We start from the raw sequence: 19,365 nt of genomic DNA, 5'->3' as shown, positions 1-19,365 counted from the left end.
AACGATCCATTGCTTCCTGTGCTGAAAAATTCATCCATAATGCCGGCATATAGACGTGGAAAGAACATTAAAGACTGGGTGGTGCATAATGATATTTCACGATTTAGAGAACCCCATTCTCCTCATTTCCTTACTCGTAAACCCGGAAACTACAAGTGCTTGGGCTGCATCACCTGCAGTTCTCTTGAAACAGGGGACACGTTTGCACATTCACATACTGGCAAGAGATTGAAAATCAAATTTCCTTTAACGTGTTCCAGCAAATTTGTTGTTTATTTTATCAGATGTCCATGTGGACTTCTTTACGTGGGCAAAACAACACGCCAATTTAAGGAATGAATAGCATTACACAGATCAGCCATTAGAGCCGCTATAGATGGGAAGGATTCTGATCAGCCAGTAGCTCGACATTTTCGGGATTACAAGCATGGATTATCAACGATTAAATATAAGATGATTGATCAAATCCAAGTACCACAGCGAGGTGGAGATCGTGGACGTCTATTATTACAGCGAGAGACGAGATGGATCTACACATTAAATATGGTCCAACCCCATGGATTGAACAAGCAACTTTCTTTTTCTTGTTTTGTTTGAAATTGAATACAGTATTGAGTGGTTTTGATTTCTATGCCAAATATTATAGGGTGCTTTGAGCAATAATGTGTACAGTTAGGCCATCTCATTACCTTATTTGGTTGTACAGGAGCAACATTAGTCTCTTGAATATATTGATTTGGTTTTCATGTCTTTTTTCGTTTTTGTTTTTTGTCTGTGTTTTCTTTATATGGTACATATAGGTTTGAATGGTCTGCATTGCTGATATAATTATGGATGGATCTGTAACCATCTAGTTTAGATTGAAACCAGGTCGTGATTGCTGAGCTGACATTGGTATTGCACTCTGATGTTAGATAGTCATGGATGAATTTTATCACCATGCATGTTTCTTATATAGGAGCTTCCAGATTGCTGTAATTAACAGTATGTATACGATGTACTATTGTTTTAATAGATAGTGATAGTCTCGTGCCGCTAGTCGTGCATCTAGTAATATAATTGTTTGTTTTTAGTATCCATGGTGATGGGTCACGTGATCGGCAGGCTTCCCTGGGGCCTATGGAGACGCTGCCAGCCGGTGTCGAGGGCTGATGACGTCATCGGGTCTACAGGGAGCCGCACCGACGGAGGTTTGCATGATGGGTGTTTTGTCTATAAAGGTATGTACCCTGTTCTTGTTTTTTTATGTGTCTTGATAAAAGAGCAACGCTCTGAAACGTTGACAAGTGATCACGCAGTTGAAGTGTCTGCTTTATTTGGATGTAGTAAGCTGGAGTGCCGTGCTATTACTGTATATGCCTCTATTGTGACTGGGGAAGGGCACCTGGCAACGCTGAGGATCATTCTGTGGAGTGCCGAGCATATGTAATTTATATATATATATATATATATATATATAATATATATGCTACAGTTGTTATATATAATTGTTATATGCCAGTCTGTTTGTCCATTGTAATGTGACATCAATGATAAGATATCTGTACATCCTTTTATTTTGTTTTTGTTTGTTTAGTTTTCTGTTTGTTTGTTTATTAGTTGTTTTCTTTTTTTTCCTGAAAATTAATAAAAAAACACTTAATGAAAAAAAAAAAAAAAAAAAAAGGTTTAAGAGTCAGACCATCATCCATTACCAAAATATATGAAAGCCTGTATAGACCATGACACATGCCCTTTCAGTGCCCCTCAATCTCCCCTTTCAGTGCCCCTCAATCTCCCCACATGCCATCAAATCAACACACATGCCTCTTTAATGGTCATCAGATTCTGCAACATGCCCATACCAGCCCCTGTAATAGTGCCCCCAAAAGTAATGCTTCCTGTAGTAGTGCCCCCTGTAATAGAGCCACGCGAACACACACTAAAAACCCCCCAGAATACTTACCTTAAGCTCTGATCCTGTGTCCGTTGCCGTCCGCCGCTCCTCGTAACTATGGGAGAGAGGTCATGACGTCTTTCCCATAGTGCCTGTGGGGGGGAGCCGGACGCTGGAGCTCAGGAGTGAGCTCCGTCAACCGCTGCGGGGAGTCGGGCGCCCGCTGGTAAAAATATCAGCGGGCAACCGGCATATGGAGCCTCCTTGCGGCGGCCGGGGAAGGAGTGCGGCGACGGGGGGGACCCTTGAAAAACGTCGCCAGGACTAAAATTTTAGTCGCCATGGCGACCGGGATTTGTCGTGCCCTGTTCTAGGGTATAATATACTTCTGGCTCTGTACATAAGCAAGCCATGTGACTACAGTAAAAGCATTTACTCATTGCATTACTTAAGGTTACATACTGTTTCTGCCCTTGATATGGAAGGAATAAGAGTAAATGATCGTTCCTGGTGGCTATTATACAAAGTCGTCCACGTTTATGTGAAAAAAATCAACAAAAATGAGCTACCAATACTTGTATTTAAACTGCAATCTCATTAGATTGGATCTTCTCCCTTCATCTTGCAGCCTATTCTCATTAAACCCTGACATGTTTTGCAGCCGCAATGAACTAGTTTAACTACTGGTTGCCATAATGCTCGCTTTCCTTATTACAAAAAAATGTATATCTAATATGACATGTACCATTTTTTTTTCTTCGTACCACAGGAGAGGTGGGCTCGGGTGTCGTCAACAAGGTGTTCAATCAGCCTAAAGCCAGGGCAATATCTGCTTGATGTACATAGAGATAGAGAAAGGTGAAAGCCGTACAGGAAGAGCTGCTGAAAGGTCTAGATAACAAGAACCCACAGATTGTGGTGGTGTGTGGAGGCACTGCGGAGAGCACTGAGGTGAGGCTTCTCATTCTTTGAGACACAATGTGCTGGTTCTGTTTAATCACTCCCTGACATATGTTTTATTTATTTTCCCCGCAGTGAGTTTGGGTCATTACGTCCCTCAAGCCAATCATTAAAGTGTTGCCAAAGCTCTTTGAGTGTCGAGAGAAGGCAGTTCGAGATGAAGCCAAGCTCCTGGCTGTGGAGATATACCGCTGGATTAGAGATGCCCTGAGGTTCCCATTACAAAGTATTAATCCTGTACTGGTGAAAACAATGCTTGCCTATGTGGGGCAGTAAGTAATGGACATATTTCCAAAATATTTTCAGTAATGGGACACGAATCGGGTAATGTTCCATCCCAAGGAGGCAGGGCATTTGCCTTTAAAACCGGTTCTGATATTTTTCTCTGCAGCTCAAAGAGTTGGAGGAAGAGTGGGTTAAACTTCCCCAGTCTGCTCCAAAGCAGACCCGTTTTCTGCGCTCACAGCAAGACCTCAAGGCAAAGTTTGAGCAGCAGCAGGCAAGCGGGGATGCAGCAGGCCCGTCATTTAATTCCAGTGATTAATACATGTTTCTTGCATGTCACTGTAATGGACCTGGAGCTTTACTTTGGCACTAGTTTTGCTCAGGAGAAGACTGTGAAGAAGCTGTGCCACAGGTGGATGCCTATGAGCTACTGGAAGCTGTTGAGATTCTCTCCAAATTGCCAAAAGTCTTCTATGATAAAACTGAACGTTCTACTCTGAATGGGATGATCTCTTTGCTGTCTAGTGATGCAGAATATTTTTGAGAGATTGTGTGTGGGGGTGTGTGTATATATATCACATCTGACACTTAGACCATGCTTTCTAATAGGATGCCAAAAAGTGGCAGGAGAGAAAGGAGGCATTGGAAGCCGTTGAAGTTCTTGTAAAAAAAATCCCAAGATTGAGGCTGGGGACTTTGCAGACCTTGTGAGAGCCCTCAAGAAGGTAATTCCGTCAGATAAAAAATTGTCTGGGAACGGTCCTTGCATAAGACATGTAAGAGCAGTTGGTAAGCAGACTCCTCTCTTCGCAGGTTGTTGGCAAAGACACCAATGTAATGCTTGTAGCACTGGCTGCTAAATGTGTGGCAGGGCTTGCCGCTGGCCTCAGGAATAAGTTTGGCTCATATGCTGGACAGGTGAGTGTTTGCTTTGGGACCTAGAATTCCTTGACCATGACCATGGATTCTGAAAGCTAGTTATTTTGTAGTCCTATGGTGCAGACTTCATTTATTGCTAAGTTCCTGTGCAATAGTCGATTGATTTATATGCAGTCTAGAAAATTTGAGCATCTAAAGCCATGCGTTGGAGACAGTGCCCCACCGTAATGTACGCCTGGTGAGGTGAAACAACTTTCTGGCAATCTAGTGCAGGACTATATTAATGTTATATGAGAATCTGTTTCAAGTTTGTAAAAAAATAACCATAAGAGACTACATTGCTGAGTTTAGGTGTAGAGAGGGTCATGTTAAGGTTTGGCAATATTTTCTCAAGCTTCCTGTTAAAGAAACTCTTACTTGGTTTAACATTCATGACCGCTAAAGATATCAGGAAGTAATAATACTGTATTTTAGTACAAGGTGATGGGCGATGCATTAAGTACTGCAGTTAAAAGCGGATGTTGATGAGGGTCCCAGTGGCCTGTCGTATATGTAACTCTTGGTTTCCTATATTTTTGCTCACATGTTGTGCCAACTATATTAGAAAAGTTCAAAGAGAAGAAGCCTCAAGTGGTTCAAGCCTTACAAGAGTCAATAGATGCCACATTCCTCACCATGAGTGACGATTAACACAGCCTGTAGATATTTATTGTGAACAGTTAAGCACAAGTCTCACACACTGCTGCCCTTACAGACTACTTTACAGAGCATCAGTGAAGATGACCTGGCTGTCATGGATAACAAGAACCCTACCATAAAGCAACAGACGTCTCTCTTCCTTGCATGGAGTTTCCGCCACTGCACTGCTTCCACACTGCCGAAGAGCTTGCTGAAGCCCTTCTGTGCAGCGCTCCTCAAGGTAAACTCTCGTCTGGACTTTTTTTTTTTTTACTCAGTGAGTACCAAACCTAAAATACAAACTGCCTTGTAAAAAGTAGCTGCTATTAATGTCTGCAGAGGTATATATTGTGACCATTATGGTTTATATTTTTCTTTACTGGGAAACACTGCAGTATCAGGGGTTCTAGTGTGCTGAGCAGGAAGCATGGGCACTTTAAATTTACCTGCTAGCACTAGATACTTGCATTGGTCCAGCCATGGCAGGGATTATGCTGGTTTTTTTTTCCTTTAGGGGAAGGTGAAATGGTTGACTTGGAACATGAGAATTTCTCGTAATTTAACAAGGACTCTAGATGGCAGGTTGTGGAGGTCTTTGTTGGGGGCAGTAAGACCGTTTAGGACAGCGAGGATCATGTTGCTCCAGACTTTTGTTCAAAAGAAGGAAGAAACCGTCTGTCTTTTCCTTCCTCTTACTAGTAGATTATTTTGTGAGCCACAGGTGAAACCTAACGTAAACTTCAGACTGTTATCCTCTCTAGCTAGTATATTTGAACATGGGAGTCCACTCCAAAGCTGGATGCCTTCATTGTATGCTTGTCAAATACACCTATTCAAATTTCCAATTCAGCATCAAGATACAATTATGAAATTCACTTAGATTGTTACTGGGGCTCTTAGACCCGTCCTGGCATCACTTGGGTTAACAATGTGATTTGAAAGATGGTTGTAACAGTGTAAACAGATTGTGCTGTTTTGCACTATGGGGGGAATTCAATTCAAAGCAATGTTGAATATCCGCGGGAGGGAGCTCCCGAAGCTATTCAATGCCATATTTGGGTGGACTAAGTATTTCTTCTCGCACCCCTCTGCGGATGCGAGGAGAACTGCGGCAAAAGTGCCAAGCGCGCAGCTGTTTTGCTGCTTAGCGCGGTGCTAACGGCCATGCGCCCAGCAATTTAATCAGAGAATGCCAGTTCTCACACCTAAACACTCAGGTTAAGTCGTCTGCATTCTCCAACTTAACAGCGCGCTGAATTGAATAGCTCCAGGAGCTTCCTCCTGGTGGTATTCAATTCAGGTTGAATTTAATTCCGCCCTATGTTTTATGGCACTGTAGGTTTTATTGTAATACTGTAGCAAATATTCTACTGATCACTTAATAACTATAATTAACTTATTAATATACCACTTATAAAGTATAACCAGTTTATCATATCTGCTCAAAATAATACAAATTATATCATTAAAGCTTACCTGCAAGACATAATTTCATTTAAAATATTGTGTACTCGCATTTATGTAATGAATATTAATTTAACAATAGTGTTCAATGTTTACATTTAAGTCTTTGAATTTAAACCGATTACATAGTCCAATACAATATAGTATGTGTAGAGGGGAAAACTGATTCAGAAAGATACAGATTCCTGTAGGGTGTAGGTGTATACCATTATCCTTTGCCTGGTAACATCTTACCGCTTGAAATCTATTGGTTTATTCCATACCATGCTTTGTATGAACACATTGTCCCCCACTTTGTTACACATACACGATGGCCTTGTGTGGGAATTCAGCCCATAGTGAGGCAAAGGCCCAGCATCCGAGTATGTAGATTGCATTATGCAAATTAAGATTTGCCTCAACTATGTGTAAATTAACTGGTTTGAACAGTATCTAGTGAAACTAACTATTTGAGAACTGACTTCTGAAGATATATCCTAAGGGAAAACTGTAACAAACAGCATAAAGCAGTGATCACGGTGAGCGGAAAAAAATTTGGGTCCCAGGAACCACTCACTTTCAAAAATTGGGGTCCTACTCCACTGTTTTTGGGTCCCATTACATATTATGGGGTGTGAGGGCAGGCAGCAGTTTGGACAGAGCTGGGTGCAGTTAGCAGTTGTGATAGAGGGGGTTAAGGACAATCAGCAGTTGGGGTAGAGCTGGGGGTAAAGGCATGGAGAAGTTGTGGTAGAGCTGGGGTTAGATAGGGAGTTAGGGTGGGCAGGGCTGGGGGCAGGGAGGGGTAAGTGCAGACCGTAGTTCTGACAGTAGAGTGACAGCAGCAGTGTGTGTGGGAGAGGGACCGGATTGTGGCTGAGTGAGCCGGGAGCACAGGAAGAGTGACTGAGTCTATCTGAGACTCTGAGAGTAGAGGGCGGCACGGCATGCTGCAGAACGCGGACACAGAGGGAGGGCAAGCCGCAAGCACTAGGGGGATTCTAGGAGATGTAGTGAGGAGAATGTGCCAGCGGCGATTGGTTGAGAAGCCGCCGGCAGTGATTAGATGCTGCAGCACTTCCCAGGACAAATGGTGCGTCCTACAGGACCCACTCAGTTAAAAAAAAATAGGTCCCAAAGTTCCTGTAGCGTGTAAAAATGCGCTGTAGCGCAGATTTTGCGATCACTGATAAAGTACATCAGCAGTATGGTAAGCCAAAGTCTAAACATTGTTGACCGAATCTGGAAGGCTTCTGAGTAATAATTCTGGGTATCAGTAAGCACCCACAGCCTACTGCTGCTGTAGCACTGGGCTGTGATGCCTATACTCTCATTCCCTCTCTGCTGAAGACTAACCAGTTCACCTCAGGAGAGGGTTTTTTTTAGCATTTCTGGTACCATAATTGCCATTCTCCCAGTGAGGCATTGTGTTTGACTCCTCCGCCTTCCCTCCTTGGCAGGCTGAACAGACTTTCTGGCGCCATCTTCTAAGGCTGCAAGTATGCAGCACCAACTGGGGGACCTGTTTAGCTGGGGTTACTGGCTCCTAGACACTGGTTACATGTGGTTGCAGAGGGCAGTGTGTGATGGATATTCTATGGGGATTAAGACCTGTTTGTTTGGTATTAGAGGCTTTTCAGAGGCTCTCATTCAAACCTCTTGAGACCGTGGAATTGCAGTACCTTATGTTGAAGGTGGCTTTTCTGCTGGCCATTGCGTCAACATGTCTCCAAATTAGTGGCCTTGTCTTGTAGGTCTCCATTGGTCATTTTTCATCCTGACTGGGTTGTTCTTCAAAGTTTTACAGGGCAGGCCGCGTCTTCTAGGTCTGCATCCTTATTGGCCAACATTCAAGCTTCCATTGCCTGGTGGATTACCACTGCCATCCTTCCAGACTTCTTTGCTGCAGATAAGCCTGTTCCACCTTCTCTCAGAGCTCCGTCTACTAGTGCAATAGGGGCCTTTTGGTTGGTTCACCACAGAGCCTCCGTTGAGCAGCTGTGCAGAGCAGTAACCTGATCCTCTGTGCATACATTTACCAAATTTTACCAGTTCCATACCTTTTGGTTCCTGTGATGCTTGTATTGGACAAAAGGCTTTACGTGCTGTTCGCCCAGACTCTGTCCCCCCCTTGTTAGGCTTGCTTTGTGAAGTCCCAATGTCCTTGCCGGTGTCCTCCAGCATGGATGCAAGACCAAATTTTGAATTTATTACTTGCTGTAAAATTCCTTCCTCGTAATCCATTTGGAGGACACTGCGCTCCCTCCCTGGTTGGTGGTGTTTATTTTATGTTTTAATTTAGTTTCTTATTATTGTTCAGCTCTTGTTTCATGGTTCTAGTTATTTTTCCTCCATAAGGCTTTGGGCCGTATTCAATTAGCCGCGAAAAGTTTCGTTTGGAGTAAAGGTTTCGCTGGTTTGGACTTTTCGCGTGTTTTCAACTTATCTCCGTATTCAATTCCAGGAGTTTTTGCCTAAGCGGAAAAAAAACAGGCAGCTTTTTTTCTCTATGTATAGGCAGGCGAATTGAAAGTTCAAAATCTATTTTGGGTTGCAGATGTTGGGATTTGGTCCAGAACCCTTTGGGCACCCCCACTAATAGCTAAACAGTCGTAAAAACTTTAAAATTTTGAAGACCTCAAAAATTATATGTCATCTTTGGGGCAAAAATGAAAAAAGTGGGGGGCCTGGTACTTTGGGGGGCTATATGGATAGGACATGTGTTTTTGGCATTGCACGAGGCTGCTGCAGGTTTATTTTCAGATTTTTTAATCTTCACTTTAGAGATCTCAAAATATGCTAGTACCCATTTTCATGTACACCAAATTTGACCTCTGTACTTATTTTTCCCAAAAGAAATTGCTATCATTTTTCAGCACTTATGCATATAAGCATATAATTCCATGCCAATTCTGATACTTAAAGAACACAAAACACTTATTAGGACACTTCTATGTTGGTTTCTAATGTTAGTGCAGCTTTTTCTGGAGTACAGACTGATTTCCCAAAAATCTTAGGGACTGTTTAGCTTTCCGCTGATTTTGCCTTTTTGCATCTTTTGGAATTTAATACGGAGGTAAGCGGGATCACTCACGGAAAAAGTATCGCCTAAAAACACGCGAAGGCAGCAAAAACATTGCAGCTCGGCTTTTCGCGGCTAAGTGAATGCGAGCCTTTGTTGGAAAATAAAACTGAGGTCTGGTGGAGGTGGGAGGCTCTGCCCCTCTAACTCCTAACACTGACATTTTATTTAGTGCCTGAACTCGGGTAACTTGGGCAGCACAGATGGTGTAATGGTTAGCATTACTGCCTCACAGCACTGAGGTCGTAGGTTTGATTCCCACTACAGCCCTAACTGTGTGGAGTTTGTATATTCTCCCTGTGTTTGCGTGGGTTTCCTTCCACACTCTAAAAATATACTGGTAGGTTAATTGGCCCCCCCCCCCAAAAAAATTAACCTGTTTATATGTGTGCGCGCATATTTGTGGTAGGGTATTTAGATTATAAGCTCCACTAGGGCAGGGACTGATGTGAATGGACAAATAATCTCTGTAAACTAAATAATATTGGGTAGCTGTACTAGATATTCTCCTATGATATCCTAATATCAAGTCACTCAGGGATGTTACTGATTCTTGGGTATGGGTCACTCTACGCATATGGAGTGGGATTCAATTATTGGTCCCATATAGGTATACATTCATTAGAGCTATCCCCACCCATTCTACATTGGTGCCTCTTACTCTCCATCCCCTCTCATTACCATCACTATGAAACATAATATCTATCTCTCATATCTTATTTTTTCCCTCCTACATGGGTATTAGAAACAACCATCTTTGGAGTATGCATTATAAAGTCACATTGAAAATATACATCAGTAGACTGATCATCCAAGCGTTATCATTTTTTGGTTATATTATTATATGTTCTCTTCGACATACAAATTTTGAAGACTTCTGAGATTTCTACTCTTAAAGCCCAGTCTACATATTTTGTTATAAAGAGTGAGTGTATTAATATGTACTAACCTATACTTATGTATAGGTATAGGACTATAAGCCAAGCATATAATAAGATGGCTGGTTAAACAGATGAATTATCCACCTACTCCCCGTTGATGTCAATTTTCTGTTCCCCGAGATGCAGATCTGTTGGTCGATATTAATCCCTGTATAATCTACGTATATATGTATCTAATTATTTTTACATAACATCCTAAAATTATTCGTGAGTGTCCTGAGATTTTTGCTTATATATGCATGGTTTACAGATTCCCTCCAGAGAAATTACAGTGCAGTAAGCACCACTAGGTATTAGCATATATGTATAGTTAAAGGGTAATGAAGTAAAGCTAAGCAGGTACTTAGGTGGCTGGCTACTAGATGGGGACCTAACAAGCTCCAGCTATATATTTTTATTCCCTTCTGTGGCCCACGAACTGTATATCTGTCCCAACGATGGGTTAATGAGGCACCAACTAGGTCTCTTTTATTGTTCTTTCTCTCTCTTAATTATTAATAGTTATATATTTTATCATTTTCTCCTTTTTTTTAAATTGGGTGTATTAAGATGGATGCTGGTTTGTATGGTGGAAATATTAAGACCATTATACATGTACGATTATGACGGCTTCAGGAGTTCATCTCTATAGATATATTTTATCATTCTGATTCCATCCTTAAGGTATAACTGATTCAGTATATTATATAGAAGATCAGGTGTTTTTCATCAAACGGTATGATTCCTGATATGTTAAGACGATATAAGATTAAATGGTGGACAAGGAGTATTGATGTTCAAAAGTAGACAATAGAAATAAAAATATTTTTGTTTTTTAACACGGCTATGTTGAAGGATTCTTTACAGTTTGTACTAACCAAATTATATTAACAAAACTAAATTAATACATATATATATATATATATCTGTTCAAAGGTTATAAATACCATCACATCTCTACTTAACAGCTGATTATAAGCAGCAAATGACAACCCAGCATGAATGCATGTGGAGGCATTTGATGGGTTAATGGAACAGCTGCCGCTGTGCTAAATCAGCACAGCAGGACTTTTAAAGAGTTACTGAGAGAGCAAGTACACACAGTGTTCTGAGGAAGCCGCCGAGGAGGTGGAGAAACGCGTTAACCAGTATTGGGGTGGAGAGCTTACAATCCGGGAGAAGGAGAAACATTGCGTGGTCTACCTGTTTTATACTGCATAACTTTATATTCAATATCGCGGCCCAGGAGGAGGAACACGAAAGGAGGCTGATTCACAGCCAGCAATTACCATCTGTGGAGTGGGGTATGTACACCTACACACCGCAATCTGTGTGTGCCCGAAGCGGCCAGCCGAGAGCAGCATTTGAGCCAGGAATAAGAATATAAAATACATGCATTTACAGTGAACACTCTCGTGATCACGTAAGCCATCAAAGTTAATAACCACAACAATATAGGTTATATTACCTTTTTTTGCATGCATGCTCATTTTTTTCTACATCTCCTGTTGATAATTGAATATCCTTCACCATACTGATATCCCCAGAAACTAAGGGGTTTAATCTGTCCGTGTGTTTTGAATTATAACTCTTACCAAGATAAATGCCTGTATTACCACTATTTGTATGAGTAATAATCATACATTTGTTTGGTTCTGGACATTACATCTATTCAAAGCAATCTCTGAAATTCCACACAAAGAGGAAATAATTGGTATTTATTTTAAACAAATGATTCTTTTCTTTTATTGTTTTGTTTTAGATTGTGATATAAATTGTTATATCCTTTTTTGACTAGCGCCTATTTGTCTTTTTGTTGTATAATCTCTGTAAAGCGCTGCAGAATATGTGTGTGCTATATAAATAACTGGTAATAAATAAATAAACTTCTCAAACCATTGTCATTGCCAGTGTCTTCACACACAGATTTCTCCCTTAAATTACAATTCTTATATAGATAGGCAGATACTACTCAGAATACTCACCTGCTTCTGTTTCAAACTCACAATTCACTTTAGAATGCAAGCTTGCTCATTGAGCTGTGTTAGAATCCTAGCTTGGGGCTGGTCCTTACTGTAGATCAGAAGTTTTAAGGGCTGTTTCTTCAAATGAGTCATATCCTGTATTACAATGTGTCGCAGTTTCCTTCCAGACTTTCCTGCCATACTATACCGCTACTTCCATATACTGCTTTGAGTCTACTCCCGTCTCCATAGCACAATATACGTCCGTGTCCCATATCTAGATTTAGGATTACAATAGTCATCATTACAAATGCAATCATTTAGAAAAGTCAGTCTTTTGTTATACAGAATTTATCTGATTTCCTCATATTCCTATATATGCAACAAAAGCTACCAATAAACACACTGATGTGCTGTATATAAACCGTTACACTGTAAAACTACTCACAATACAAACACAACTGCTTAGTTTAACTTCTCTTACAAATACAAACTTCCTGTAATGCACAGTATAAAGCCACTATGCAGCTAACCTCACTAGTCTCAAACATACTATACCTTGATCCACATAGTGCCAATGCCATTATGCATAGTATGATTCCACTACTACAATGGGTATGAAATACTGACGGCTGAGCAGCCGCCGGTTCATATTCCGACAGCGGCGTCCCGAAGGTTCGACATCCCGACAGGCTCTTACGTATATTAACCCTCCACTCTCCCTACCCCTCCCTTAGAGGTACCTAACCCTCCCGGGGAAGGGGTGCCTAACCCTAATTTTCCCACGGGGGTGCCGTAACCTAATCCTCCTCCCCCGTGGCTAACGCTAACTTGTCCCCGCTTACCTTCGTTCGGAATGCCGGGTGTCAGGATTTAGTCTTTGGGCTAAAGCTAGGCGTCTATTTCGATGCCTATCTTTAATCGCGAGTCGGTCTTTCGACGGCCGGCATCCTGGCCATCGGTAAAGTCACTACATCCCCCTACAATGAGCATGGCATGTCTTAGTTTACCACTAAAGCTGTGTTACTGCTAATGGTGGATCCTTAACCGAAAGGAAACCAGTCACAGACATAAGTGTTCATTTTGAAGGCTCAATCAATGTTCTGGGATTTATTTACTAGGAGCTAATTACATTACTGAAGTATAATGCATAAAGTTCTGCTGTACTGATGGACTAAATATTGGTTCATCCACAAAAAAGAGGCTTCCACCATCTTTGTAAGCAGCTCGGATACTTATATGTTGGCTCATGTGGTTTGTTTTACTTCACAGCAAATCAATGACTCTGCTCCAGAAGTCAGAGATGCATCCTTTGAGGCGCTGGGTACCGCCCAAAAAGTAGATGGTGAAAAAGCGGTCAATGCTTTTCTTGATGAGGTGGACAAGCTGAAGCTTGATAGGGTAAGATACTGACCTAAAGCTTTATCGTCTGTATAGCCTATGCATGGATCACTACATTTAAAACCTAGCCATGTACACACAACACTTTTTTAAAGAGGTTTATTTTTCTTCACAGATCAAAGAATGTGCAGACAAGGTGGAACTGACCTATGGCAAGAAGGCTGGAGGGGCATCAGGTGAAAAGAAAGAAACCAAAGCACCTGTTGCAGGTCCAGGGAAGACTGCACCCTCTCAGAGTGTAACCAGTAAGAAGGATGCAGCCAGATCTTGCATGGTGCCTAAGAAACCACCTGCTGCCAAGGGGTGTTTATTATAGTGAAGGCTGCCTACTCCCCTGAATGGTTGTGCTGTGGTGCCTAACACCTTTTCTCTTCATTTAAGGCTGGAGGACCTGTCAAAAAGGCCAAAGCATCAACGTCTGCTGCAGGAGGTGCTAAGGGCGAGAAGGCAGCAGAAGCCAAAGATGTTATTGAACAGGAGCTCTCGGTAAGTGTACTGGTCAAAACCAACCCTGCAATCATTTCTAGTACAATTATTATTCTGCTGACCTCAATGGAGCATTTGTAAGAGGCATCTTGTCTTGTAGCCTGAGGCCTGTGAAGAGAAAGCGTCAGCAGTTCTTCCTGCCTCTTGCATGCAGCAGTTGGACAGCGGCAACTGGATGGAAAGGTTGGCAAGCATGGAGGAATTCCAAAAGGCAACCTACAGCTTGTGTAGTAGATTACATGGAAGTTTCTGATCCTATAGTTTCTAAACACCGTATATTGGATGGCTTTTTCCAGGCTGTTGAAACCATGGAAAAGAATGACATACCCTGCCAAGCACTGGTCAAAATGCTTGCCAAGAAACCTGGTTTTAAAGAGACAAACTTCCAGGTAGGTATAATCCTGACCCTCCTTGGTTAAATGCTGGTGTTGTTATAAGTAGAAAATCCTGATGGTCTAGATTGCCTGTCTGCTTACCATCTCCACTCCTATATTTTTATTTGTGTTTCCAGGTCATGCAGATGAAGCTACACATTGTGGCTCTCATTGGGCAGAAAGGCAACTTTTCCAAAACCTCTGCCCATGTGGTCCTCGATGGGCTGGTAGATAAAGTGGGAGATGTGAAATGTGGAGGGAATGCCAAGAAACTCTTAGTGCTATAGCTGAGGCCTGCTCACTACCCTGGACTGCAGAACAGGTAAGAGGTGAACCCTGAACCTACAGCTAACTATCTGGGCAAGATATCCATCTGTCCTCTTATGCATGACTTCTCCATCTGTAGGTTGTATCACTGGCTTTTGCTCAGAAGAATCCAAAGAAACAATCGGAAATGCTGAACTGGCTCTCAAATGCGATTAAAGAGTTTGGATTTGCTGGGTGAGTTTGTTAGTAATAACTTTGGCACCCGCCTTACAGACTGTAACTGAGGAAAGTGTGCTATAGTGCTGTGATGACTATAAATGACAGACCCAAAAGCCACACGTAACCGCATCAACACCTTCTCTTTTGAGCATATTGCATAAAATCTAATCTAAATATACAGTCAGGTCCATAAATATTGGGACATTGACAGAATTTTCAGATTTTGGCCTCTATTCACCACCACAATGATTTTGAAATGAAACAAACAAGATGTGCTTTAACTGCAGACTTTCAGATTTAATTTGAGGGTAATTACATCCAAATCGGGTGAACGGTGTAGGAATTACATGTTTCTATATGTGCCTCCCACTTTTTAAGGGGCCTAAAGTAATGGGACTATCAACTCAAAAGCTATTTCATGGACAGGTGTGGGCTATTCCATCGTTATTTAATTATCAATTAAGCAGGTAAAAGGTCTGGAGTTGATTCTAGGTGTGACATTTGCATTTGGAATCAGTTGCTATCGACTCTCAATATGAGATCCAAAGAGCTGTCACTATCAGTGAAGCAAGCCATCATTAGGCTGAAAAATCAAAACAAACCCATCAGAGAGATAGCAAAAACATTAGGTGTGGCCAAATCAACTGTTTGGAACATTCTTAAAAAGAAAGAACGCATCGGAGAGCTCAGCAACACCAAAGACCCGGAAGACCACGGAAAACAACTGTGGTGGATGACAAAATAATTATTTCCCTGGTGAAGAAAAACCCCTTCACAACAGTTGGCCAAATCAAGAACACTCTCCAGGAGGTAGATGTATATGTGTCAAAGTCAACAATCAAGAGAAAACTTCACAAGAGTGAATATAGAGGGTTCACCACAAGATGCAAACCATTGGTGAGCCACAAAAACAGGAAGACCAGATTAGAGTTTGCCAAACAACATCTAAAAAAGCCATTACAGTTCTGGAACAACATCCTATTGACAGATGAGACAAAGATCAACTTGTGCCAGAGTGATGGGAAGAGAAGGAAAGGAACTGCTCATGATCCAAAACATACCACCTCATCAGTGAAGCATGGTGGTGGTAGTGTCATGGCGTGGGCATGTATGGCTGCCAATGGAACTGGTTCCCTTGTATTTATTGATGATGTGACTACTGACATAAGCAGCAGAATGAATTCTGAAGTATTTCGGGCAATATTATATGCTCATATTCAGTCAAATGCTTCAGAACTCATTGGACAGCGCTTCACAGTGCAGATGGACAATGACCCGAAGCATACTGCAAAAGCAACCAAAGAGTTTTTTAAGGCTAAAAAGTGGAATGTTATGCAATGGCCAAGTCAATCCCGTGACCTGAATCCGATTGAGCATGCATTTCACTTGATGAAGACAAAACTGAAGGGAAAATGCCCCAAGAACAAGCAGGAACTGAAGACATTTGCAGTAGAGGCCTGGCAGAGCATCACCAGGGATGAAACCCAGAGTCTGGTGATGTCTATGCGTTCCAGACTTCAGGCTGTAATTGCCTGCAAAGGATTTGCAACAAAGTATTAAAAAGTGAAAGTTAGATTTAGGATTGTTTAGTTTGTCCCATTACTTTTGGCCCCTTAAAAAGTGGGAGGCACATATAGAAACCGTTGTAATTCCTACACCGTTCACCTGATTTGGATGTAATTACCCTCAAATTAAATCTGAAAGTCTGCAGTTAAAGCACATCTTGTTTGTTTCATTTTAAAGCCATTGTGGTGGTGAATAGAGGACAAAATATGAAAATTCTGTCAATGTCCCAATATTTATGGACCTGACTGTATATCCCATTTATTTTCAGCCTCCATGTCAAGGCATTTATCAGCAATGTTAAGATTGCTCTGGCTGCCTCAAACCCAATAAGTGTCTTGTGGGTGAGATGCCTTTCCCAATGCCATTTCCTATCTGACTCATGATGTTCTTTAAAACAGGCTATTAGGACCTCAGCCATTCCTTGCTGGGTGTGATGTATCTGTATATGGGAGCTCCACTGTGCATGTTCTTCGAGGAAGAAAAGCCTGCTCACCTCTCTCCAATTGATGCAGAGTTTGAGAAGGTATGTAGGATGCGGGATACCTACCAGATGGGAGGGAAAAAAAATGCTTCTCTTGTGTTTTTTTTTAGTTTAAAGCAATGATCTCATGACCAGCACCATTGTGTAGCATAGATAGACTTCCTAATATCCAAGATCATGTGATTAATCGTAGGGTTATCCAATCTATGTCTAATCAAAGATTGACATAGTCTTATATCTAAGCCCATATTCTGAGTCTTCGTTGGAGCTTAAAAAGGAGTGCTGGCCAAACTACCCATTCCAACCCTCCAGTGTTTCTAAGCAGTGTGTTCCAATTGACAAATGAAGGGTCAGACCCCACCAGCACCGACTCGTGACTCTACCAAGACTGGTTCAGGGGGTGAGGAAGGAGAGGATCAGGAAGATGACTCTCCTGCCGATGTTATGGATCTGCTGCCCAGGACAGATATCAGGTAATCTTGGCTTCTATATGATTCTGTAAGAAGTATGTTCGTTAAGCAAACGTTCAGTTAGTGGCTGCTTGTGATGGTCTTCAGTCTGCAGAACTCCACATCTAATATATATATTTTTCTGTTCCCTTGCTTTCCTCCAGTGACAGAATTACCTCTGATCTAGTGTCTAAAATTGGTGATAAAAATTGGAAAATCCGCACAAAGGTTCTTGATGAAGTGACTGCCATAATTAACAAGGCAAAGTTCATCCTTCCCAATATCGGAGAGCTACAGAGCGCTCTTAATGGTCGGCTCAATGACTCCAACAAGATCCTGGTATGTGTTGTCGTGACAGCTGAAGATAAAACTTCTTTGTAAAGATGTTACAGCCTTATTTTCCTTTATAGATCTTCCTACTCCTGAACAATGCATATTCCACTTTTGTAACCACTTCTCATGAAGTTAATGTGTTTTCTATCAGGTTCAGCAGACTTTGGTCATCCTACAGCAGCTTGCCACCGCCATGGGTGCCAACATAAAAGCACATGTGAAGAACTTGGGCATGCCTATCATTACAGATTTGGGAGATAGCAAGGTGAGTTTATTGAAATGTCTAGCTTGTTTCATTGGTTGATACAATACGTTTGGCACTGCCCTTTTTTGAAGTTTAGCTAAAGTGCATTAAATTGTTTTGGAAACTACCCTGTCTCTTTTGTACTACTGTGAAGCTGGATCATTTGTAATGTCTTAAGAAGTCCATAAGTTCAGGTCTGTGATACCTGAACATTGTCAGTGCCACTCACCTTGAGAGCAGCTATCATTCCATTCACACTTATTCAGTTGGGGGACACTGGGGTATAGATGGCTGAGGGAGCTGTTTGGCACTTTAAATCTATTAGATGTCTGGTTCCCTCTCCTCTCAGAGCTCTGATCTAGGTGATTGGTCAGGCAGCAGCTATCTCAATGTAGGAGCCTGTTCCTGGCGGGCCCCCGGTCCTGTCTGGAGACTGTGGGTCCACGGCCTGAAGACTGTGCCTGGTGGGAGGGCACACCTGGCCCAAAGACTCCGTCCTGCCCCGGCGTGAAAACTCCAGCTTCAAGACTGACACCCCAGTTCCCGTCTTGAAGACTGCACTCTCGTCACAGGTAATTGTAAATAGGGGTAGTGGGTGGGGGTAGGTGCGGTAGCAGGTGGGCTTACGTGCAGTAGCGGGTAGGTGCAGCAGCGAGTAGGGGTAGGTGCAGCAGCGGGTGGGGGTATGTGCAGTAGCGAGTAGGGGTAAGTGCGGTAGCAATCAGGGCCGGATTTCCCACTAGGCAACCTAGGCGCTCGCCTAGGGCCCGGCTTGACCCAAGGGGCCCGTGGATGGCCCCCTTTGCCCCCAAGAAATCCGGCCGATCAAAGCGCTCCCAGAGGAGCACTGCGCGAGTACCGCATGACGTCATGACGTCACGCGGTCCCACCTAGACTCCCAGAGAGTCCTGCATCGCTGTCGGCAGTGCACTGCATAGTGCTCTTTTGGAGAGAGACTGTGTGTGTGTGCCTGGCCTGCGCATTACAGAAGGCGACGTAACCTGGACCGCTTCCGCTGCCCGCCGACCAGTCCCAGCTGCTCCTGCAGCAGCAGCCTTCCCGGCAGGATGTTTGGCCACACTGACAGGCCCTCCGCCCACCAGCAGCATCAGCGGCAGCACCGAGCAAGGCGGCAGATCAGGGACAGGCAAGGAGGATCTCAGGCCAGGAACTGCTAAGCACAGTAGCCAGGCAGGTAGGGAATAATCCAGTCGGCAATGAGCTGCAAGAAACTAAAAACTGTGCATATATCACAGGAGGTGTCACTAGGGCAAGATACACAAATTCATATCATATACACACTATACATATATACTGTATATATATTTATAGTGTGTATATGATATGTGTATCTTGCCCTAGTGACACCTACTGTGATATATGCACAGTTTTCATAATGTCACTAGATTTTATATATATATATACATATATATTTTATAATATATTTATACATATATATATATATATATACGCACAGTACATGTGTGTGTGTGTGTGTGTGTGTGTGTATGTATGTAT

At 42.4% G+C, this 19,365-nt stretch overlaps 1 pseudogene; it reads left to right on the top strand.

Moving 5' to 3' along the window:
• The first annotated feature begins 2,632 nt into the window (after nucleotides 1-2,632).
• Nucleotides 2,633-17,907, top strand: LOC148505483 (cytoskeleton-associated protein 5-A-like; annotated as a pseudogene).
• The last annotated feature ends 1,458 nt before the right edge of the window (nucleotides 17,908-19,365 follow it).

Source organism: Taudactylus pleione, unplaced genomic scaffold (assembly GCF_031769625.1).
Source record: "Taudactylus pleione unplaced genomic scaffold, aTauple2 ptg000452l, whole genome shotgun sequence".
Lineage (NCBI taxonomy): Eukaryota > Metazoa > Chordata > Amphibia > Anura > Myobatrachidae > Taudactylus > Taudactylus pleione.
This window is presented reverse-complemented; position numbering and strand designations above follow the sequence as displayed.